We start from the raw sequence: 8,464 nt of genomic DNA on the forward strand, positions 1-8,464 counted from the left end.
TGCTATGTCTGTCACTTACTGGGAGTAATTAGAGATAAAGTTTGAGATTCCTTGTGACTTTCCTCTTAAAAGCAAACCTCAAACTCTTCTGTGTCCTGTTGATTTATTCTTTTTCCAAAACTGTATGTTCTTAGTTCAGTGTGCAGCTTAAATAATGCCAAAGAAGCTAACTTCAAGTGAGAAATGACTAATCTCATCACCACTTTTTTTTTCCTGCTTCATTCCTGTCCTCCTTTGTGTTAACTTTTATTTTATTTATTTCTTGATGTTTAACTAAGTGGCTGGGACTCAACTTATAATAGCTATTTCTTAATCATGAATTATAAGGTTGGTGTGAAAATAATGTCTGATTTCGAGGTCTATTTTTAAAATGAAAAAGCCCATAATTATGAAAATATTTATTCATTCACATAACTTCCTTTGCTTTCTAGAACCTCATTCCATCTGTCAACTAGCTTATAAATGCCACGCTTGTAAAATTCTTTAGGTTTTGAAGCAAAATATGAATCCAACTCCTTTCAACCTCTTCTCTCTCTTTTTTTTTTTTTTTCATACTGTACAACCTCCTTCAGTGCTCACAACCCCCAGATAAGAAGGCTGGGCAATGGTTCGAGGTTGCAATGTGCTCTGGCATGGGTATACTATGAGAGGCCCACAGAGAAGGGCCCACCATAAATCCATTACCATGCTCTCAACCTCTTCTCTTGATGTCAACCTAAGACCATCAAAATGGTTCTGTAGTCTCCAAAAGAAGTGATAATCAGAAGGAGCAAGGTCAGGAGAATATGGAGGATGAAGCAATATTTCCCAACCAAACTCTTTCAAGAAATTTTTGGTGAGTCGAGCTGTGTGAGGACGAGCATTATCGCGATGGAAGATGACACCCTTTCTGTTGACTAAGGAGGGTTGCTTTTGGTTCAAAGCTGCTTTCAAATGACAAAGTTATTCACAGTAAAGATTAGCAGTAATTGTTTGATTGTTGTCTAACAGTTCGTAATGAACAATTCCTTTCATATCTCACCATACACTCAACATGATCTTCTTTGGATGAAGTCCTCCTCTTGGTTGTTGAACTCTTCTTCCTCCTCGACTGATCCATGATGGGCGGCATGTAACGTTATGGTAAAGGACCCACTTCTGAGCACCTGTAACAACCCTACCTAAAAATGGTGCCTGAAGGTGTCGTGAAAGCAATGATTCACAACAAGCAATGTGCTGTTGTAGATTCTCTGGAGACAGTTCATGTGGGACCCATTTTCCAACTACTGAAACCTTTCCGATCCTTTTCAGTTGGCGTAGCATGGTTGCATGGGCTATGTTAAATTGTTCTGCAAGTTCCCTAGAGGTAATGGTGGGGTTTTCTGTGACAACAGCTTCCAACACTTCAAAATCAAGTTTTTTTGTACGACCCTCTTTTGGCTCATTTTTCAAACTGGAATCCCCACTTGGGAAATGGGAAAACCACCTCCTGCAAGTTCTTTTAGTCACTGCATCGTCCCCATAAGCGCTCTGAATAGACTTTGCTGCCGTACTTGCATTGGCACCTTTTTGAAACTCATAGAGTAAAACATTTCTAATGCGGTCTTTAGATAGGTGTGAATATCGTGGACGATTATGAACAATACTTTGATAATCTGAGAAAATAAGGTATAAAGTAGTCACTGTAACATCAAAAAATTATAAGAAGAGGCCTAAATTTAATAAATACAATCTAAAACATTCTTTTTTAAAAAAGTCAAACATTACTTTTGCACAAACATGATACTTACAAAACATAATGAATAATCTATTGCCGACATCAGGGGCAATTCAAATGAATGGAACACTGTTTTTGCCCTAAAAAGGACTCAGAATTTAATGGGAAAGTGTAGTATATGGACTATATTAAATGACATGTGACAAAATGAAAGTGTATCCGAGAAAACACTGACACACAGGGTAGCTAGGGTTTGGAGAGGACGGAGGAGAAAGAGATTGTTAAGTGCCGTGTTGAGAAAGATGGTTCATTTGCAAATGTTCACATACAGGAAAAGGATGGTACAGTTAGAAAACTCTGATTATCACAACTGGACTCGTCGGCGGCGGCAGCCATCCGTCTCGAGAGACGATGGTGTACCTTCTTAAGAGTCTATCTGCACCGCCGAGAATGGCTGTGCAGTCTGACTCGGGAGTGACACGGTATCTGTCTCCTCCCGTGTTGAATCGACATCTTGCAATGACGCTGGAGTGTCCTCTCCAGTGAAGCTGAAGCTACAGAGCCTGGGCAGGGTGATATGGAGGGTCTGCTGCTGCCCATGCAGCAGACCCCCCCTCTCTTCACAGCTGAAGGATCCAAGGGAAAGACGGAGTCAATACAGCTTGGCTTCAGGTGCGCCGCAGGAGTTGCCGGTGTTGACTACAACGTCGAACCGCCTTAGGGACTCCGGCTCCGGATTTTCTGTCGGGGTTTACTCCCTTAGCCTTTCCCTTGAAGAGGTATGCCGCAAGGCAGCGGAGGTTTTTTGGAGTCAGAGTTTTCCTTCTCTGATGTGCCCTGACTGGAAGATCGAACCAGCGACACTTAGCTCGCAGGCTGACGCTCAATCCACTGAGCCAAACCATCCAGGGGCGACAACTGGACTACAGTGTTGAGAATATGGGGCCTAAAATGACAGATTACAGATCACAAGGTACTGTAAGCTTAACCTAGGGAATCTGGACTTCATTTTAGTGGTGATGAGGCTGATGTATATTTATAGAAATCACAGCGGTGGTTGTGTAATGAATGTTGATTGGAGGGAGAGAGGCATGAGGGCAGAGAAGCCACATTCCATTTTGTAGATAAAGAAAATGAGACTCAGAGGGCTGATGTAATTTACACGAGTCAGTTATTAAAAGGTGAACATGGCATAAGTAATCCCGAGTCCCAAAACATCTTTAACAGGATTGTATTCATCTGATAATTTCTTAAATTACCTATTATATACTAATATAATAAGTGCTATGGATGATGTCGAAGGTAATACTAGATTATAATATTGTTAGTTCATAGTACAGCTACATTGTACTTGCACTCTCCCACTATGCTAACCTGAGTGGGAGAGATATTGTAAATGTGTGTGTTTATGTAAGTCCTAAAGGGAAGAGGAAAAATGGTGAAGTCATCAGAGTTAGCTAGTGGCTGGTTTAAGAGGACAAACTTTCTGTTCCAAACTTAAGCAAGTAGAACAAATATATTTTTAACCTGTTCCCTGCATAAATTTCATACGTATGTGTCAGCCAAGTCATTTTAGCTGCTTTTTTGCCCCTCTCCCATCTTAAGCTAGATATATGATTGACTGGAGACTACATTTGATTGACAGCTATAACAATTTAAATACAAACACTTTATTAACCCCGCAAGAGCATCTTAATAAAAGAACATGATCGAGATAGACATCGAAGGTAGACGTGCTGATTTGGAAGCCAATTGCATTGTGGCTGAATGTGGCAGAAGCAGTAAATCAAACGGAATGCTGTGAAAACACTTCCAAAGATATTTTCTCCACAGTATTTAAATCAGCAGCTCCATATAAGTAAGCGGTGCTAAAGGATTATGCAAAGGCTTAATACTTCCCTGCCCTTTACTGGATTTTAACTTAGCTTGAAACTCTTTCTTGCGGAGTCGTTTCTTTCCAGACCCGAGATGGCTCTAGGAGCTTATTCATACTCTGTCCTCTGACCCTGGCTGCACTCTGACCCTTGTAGGATGACTCAAAAACCTGAGTCATTATTCCCAGATGACTTGATGGGCCAAAAAAACAGTTAGATGATTAATTAACACTAGTAGTTAATTTATTAAGCACTAAGCATGAAGCAGGTACTGTTCTAAATGTATTAACTAATTTAATCTTTGTAACAAACAAATGACATGGATAATATATTATCTTTATGTTACAGATGAGGACTCTTGAATCTCTAGGAATTTACATAATTTGTCTAAGGGCAAACATCCAGTAAGTAGTAACCAGAAATAGAGTCTAGAAAATCTTCTCCAATTCACAAGCATATTTTAAACTCCAGGGCTCTACTCCATATTGGTTACCATGACTGGACAAATATTTCAGATTGTAGGTCCTGCTGATGATGGGCTATGGGAAATGACATTCTATTGGTAACCATCTTCTACAGTTACACATATACAATAGATTGTAAAACTCTTTCACATTATATAAGTTAATTTAATATTCCTAGTAATTTTATGAGATAGTTATTATTCCCATTTCCGATATGTGAATAAAAGCTGAAGAGGTTAACCGAGTTTTTCAAGGTTATGCATGAAAGAAGCAGAATTGGGTTTTGGTGTTAGACTTGGGTTCAAATCTAGGATCTGTCCTTTACAACCAAGGACATTACATTTAGTGAGATGAATGTTTCTTATCTGTAAAATAAATTCCTCTTTAGAAAACTAATTTACTCAGTGTAGTACCTGGCACTTAGTAGCTACACAAAAGGTATCTGGTGTTTTGTTTTTCCAGTATATCGATCCTTTTAATATCAGCTAACTTGTAGGACTAGAGGAGGGAAACAAAGGTTAAAATCCTTGGCAAGGACTGTGTTGTCATAGCCAAACATTCTAAATGGGGTTTCATAATCCGAGAAAAGCAAAGGCATGCAAAAATCAATGATTTTAATAAGTGGGACTGTCTTTCATGTTCTAAAGAAGACAACTCACTCTTTTCTGATGGCTTCAGTCTGTCAGTTTTAGGTTTGATCAGTTAGAAACCACTGAGCAGGGCTTCTGCTTTCTGGAATATGGAATGGGCAGACTTTTTTCTGTTCTTCCTGATAGTACAACCAAAAATATTATACATTTTATACAAAACAAACAGTAGAAAACTGAAAGGTGGAGAGAAGAAGGCAGCCTAGTTAGGGACCTTAGGACATGAAGAATTACATAGTGATAGTTCCCCTGAGTTTTCTTTCTGCCTCATGTAGCCCAAACTTGGAACTGATGAACCCAGGTAACTGGAAATGCTTAATAATAGGTACAGCCACACACCAAAGGACCAGGAGAGAGGCCTGCAAGCAAGATAGAAAAATCTTTAATAACAACTGTTCAGTTGTGGGTGGAAATTAGGCTCTTTCAGGGGATCGCAGGAAAGCATTCCAAGGACCCACACATGGGAGATTGTGGCATGGCAAAATGATTTATTTGCATAGAAGGTTGCCCCTGGGTTTCTAATGTTCCATCTCTGTTCATCCCACTATGAGGTGAAGTCCAACTGGCTTCAGCAAGGCCAAAACAAAAACCAGTGTCCAGAGTTTCTGCATCATCAGAAAACTTAGTCCTACTGGAGCCTGCAGTCTGCTGTGGGCCCTGAGTAGCTGCTAGACCCTTATGGTTACATGCTCCCAGGAGAGAGAAAACACACAGATGCACAGGAGGAGTGTGTTACTGGGAGGGGGGGGGGGCAGAGAGAGAGAGAGAGAGAGAGAGAGAGAGAACTAGAGAGAGCACTTCTTTGTTTCCCTGGGATTATATTACTTTGGGTTTGGGATGGACCAAGTCACTTTTTCAAAAGAACCAATTAACTTCCCAAACTTTGGTAGGCTTTTGATAGGTTTACACCATCTACTTAGACCGACAGGCCTCTATGGACCAGCACCTCCCACTGTGAGCATCAACAATCCAGTACCAGAGGGCATAAGGGGGGAGTGTTACTCCCCTTGGAGGAGCAATGCTATGATCCCCTGGAGTGGGAAGCTGTTGCTTCCTGGTGAAGGAAACAGGCTTCTGCTCACAGTTTATTAAGCTCAATGTCTAATCCTCTTTCCTCCCTTTTCCTTTAATAATAATTAACTAAATATTGATGGTATTGTTTCCACTGCCAACAACACAGGAAAAACTGTGGTTCTCACCCCTGCCCATGCCAGCAGGTGGGCAGAAGGAGGGAGCCCCGGCCTGTCAAGCTGCACTTACCTAGAACTTAACCCCAGCGACAGATAGCTGGGGCAGCATAAGAAATGCTCACATTGTGTCCTTTGCAGGATGACAGCCCTCTGGCTGGGAGATGGGTGGAGGGATCCCTGTGTGCCTGACCATAGCAGTCCTGAGTGGCGTTTCTGCCCCACTGACCTGTGAGGGGGAAGGAGGAACAGGTCTTGCTTTTGATGCCACGGACTCACAGTTTTTAGAGTTTTAGTGTATTTTCTTGTATAAATGTTTCTTCATTTGCCCATAAGGCCATTATAAGAGACTTAATTCTAAAAAAATAATTGTCATCAATTTCACTGGGTAGAGGCTCAGTGGAGCTTCCCACATGCTAATTTATTATAACGCTATTATAGTGAAGCTGTCCTGCCTGAGGTGGAACTCTTTTCTGTCTTATTTCTCACAACTGCAATCTACAATTATTCAAAGTTTTTCTTAAGTTTAATGAAAAGGAAAAAACACATTGAAATTGTATCTGATATTAGTTCTGGAACAGATAGCTTTTTGCAAGTGATTCCTTGGAAGGGGCTTTCGGGAGAAGAGGAATAAAGAAAGGAGAAGGGGCAGCTGAAGGCAGTACACAAGGCTATGATCTCAGCTGGGAACCAGCTTCCGTTTGACCCCATGAGAACACCAGAACATGGTTTTCTCCATAGATCTGGCCCCATCTTGAGACAGATCAGTCATTCATTAAATTCAGGTTGTCCCTGAGGAATGATTATCTCTTTGGCAAGGTGGCCTGCAGATGCCAAGGACAATTACCTAGAGAAAGGTCAGCTGTGAGCGATTAGCAACCAATACTAACAACAGTGGGGGGGCGGTACACCCACCAGGTAAAGGGGGACATGAGCAGTATGTTTAGGTTACTTATAGGCATTCATTTTTTCTGTTATTCATTTATTGAAGTGAACACTGTTTTAGGGGCTAGAGGTACCAAGATTAATGACAATTATTCTGTGCCTTCTCTATGTCATGAAAGTGATAGAAATGTTTCAGGTAGGCGCAGGTAACCAGGTACTTGGGACTCGTGGACCAAGAATCGAACTGAGCACACAGAGTTTATAGCAGAAAGAGGAAGAGCAGATTTATTAAGCAAGCGTACACTCCACAGAACATGTGGGCAGGACAACTCTGAGCAGAAACTGACCTCGGGACTGGAGGGATTCTACTCTTATAGGGCAGATATGTCCTGGCTAGTTTTGGCAGCTTTTATAAAGCACATGTACAAATAGTCATATTACCTTTAAATAACTGCGCATGCGGTCTCCCATGATTTTCCTTGACTGGCCACCGGGGAAGGGTTTCCCACAATGCTAATTTATTCTAACGCTATTATAATTAAGCGGGGGGTCATGTAGCGTCTTCTGCACAGGTGCAGTCGTGATTCATCATGATTTAGCACTTTTCCAGAAAGCGGGAAAACCGGTCTCAGAACAGCTTCTCTCTCCGGTATAGATGTCCTTTGTCTTAGCCCCGGGGCACCTCTGGAGTTTCCGCCCTCCTGACTATCGCCTGCCTCAGAAATAGCAGATTGTTATGGTAAGTGAGCCAAACCAGGTGAATAGAACAGTCCCTTTTGTCCCATGGCATATAAAACACATATAAATATATAGAACAATACAGCTGAATTGGTAGTTCTAGGGTGCCTCCTTCCCACGAGGAAACAAATCCATGGCATTGTTCAACGTCTCACATATTGTATTCTCACTCACTTATTTAACAAAAAGCTATTGAGCTCCTTGCTAGGTGCTATTGTTATGAAGATAAATAAGCCAAGCGCTCCGTTTAAGGTGCTAAGTGTGCAGCGGAAAGCATGAGGAGTAATTTAGAGCGTGTAAAACAGTCTGGGAAGCACTATGATAAAGGTCAATCACAGGAACAATGGATGCCCAAGGGAGGCATTTCTTCCTGACTGAGAATTTGCGTAAGTCCTTTGATTTCTAATTCAGTGCTCTTTTTCTAAACTGTAGTCAGAGACACTGGAGGGGAGAGGGTTCCTGAGGAATTCCCTTGGGTTTATATTGAATTATAATCATGTTAAATACATCAACCATCACATTATGCACTGCTACAGGAAACTCACTATTAAAATTTACCATGGTCATAAATAAAAAGTGTTGTTTTTGCTTCCATAAATTTGACTGTGCTTTTTGAAATAAATATAATTACATTTATTGGCACACTTAGAATGGGTAACCTTGTGGAAATTATTCCTAAGTAGTAAGAGAGACAGCTGGGGAAAGAAACTGAAGGGAAGAATACATAGAATATTATCATAACAATTGAAAAATGATTTTTATACTTACTAGCAAAACATTATGAAAGCATGCTCTGAAAATCTTTCTTCAAAGCATTTTTTATCATATTAAGCATACACCCAAATCCCTCATAAGTATTATTTACCCATCAATTTAGATCAAGGAAAAATTACAAAAATGAAAATATATTCAGTACAAAAGAAAGAAAATCTTTATGCTATGCTTTTTTCCCCTATTTAAGTGAAAGTAGGCA

General features: G+C 40.7%; 1 non-coding gene across 1 annotated transcript; it reads right to left on the bottom strand.

Annotated features, from left to right (window-relative positions):
• Positions 1-552: 552 nt before the first annotated feature.
• Positions 553-689, bottom strand: LOC150005242 (small nucleolar RNA SNORA42/SNORA80 family). The gene has a single exon (XR_016512528.1). It is a non-coding gene; the product is annotated as a small nucleolar RNA SNORA42/SNORA80 family (small nucleolar RNA).
• Positions 690-8,464: the final 7,775 nt, after the last annotated feature.

This window comes from Furipterus horrens, unplaced genomic scaffold, assembly GCF_987537825.1.
Source record: "Furipterus horrens unplaced genomic scaffold, mFurHor1.1.pri manual_scaffold_7, whole genome shotgun sequence".
In the NCBI taxonomy this organism is placed as follows: domain Eukaryota; kingdom Metazoa; phylum Chordata; class Mammalia; order Chiroptera; family Furipteridae; genus Furipterus; species Furipterus horrens.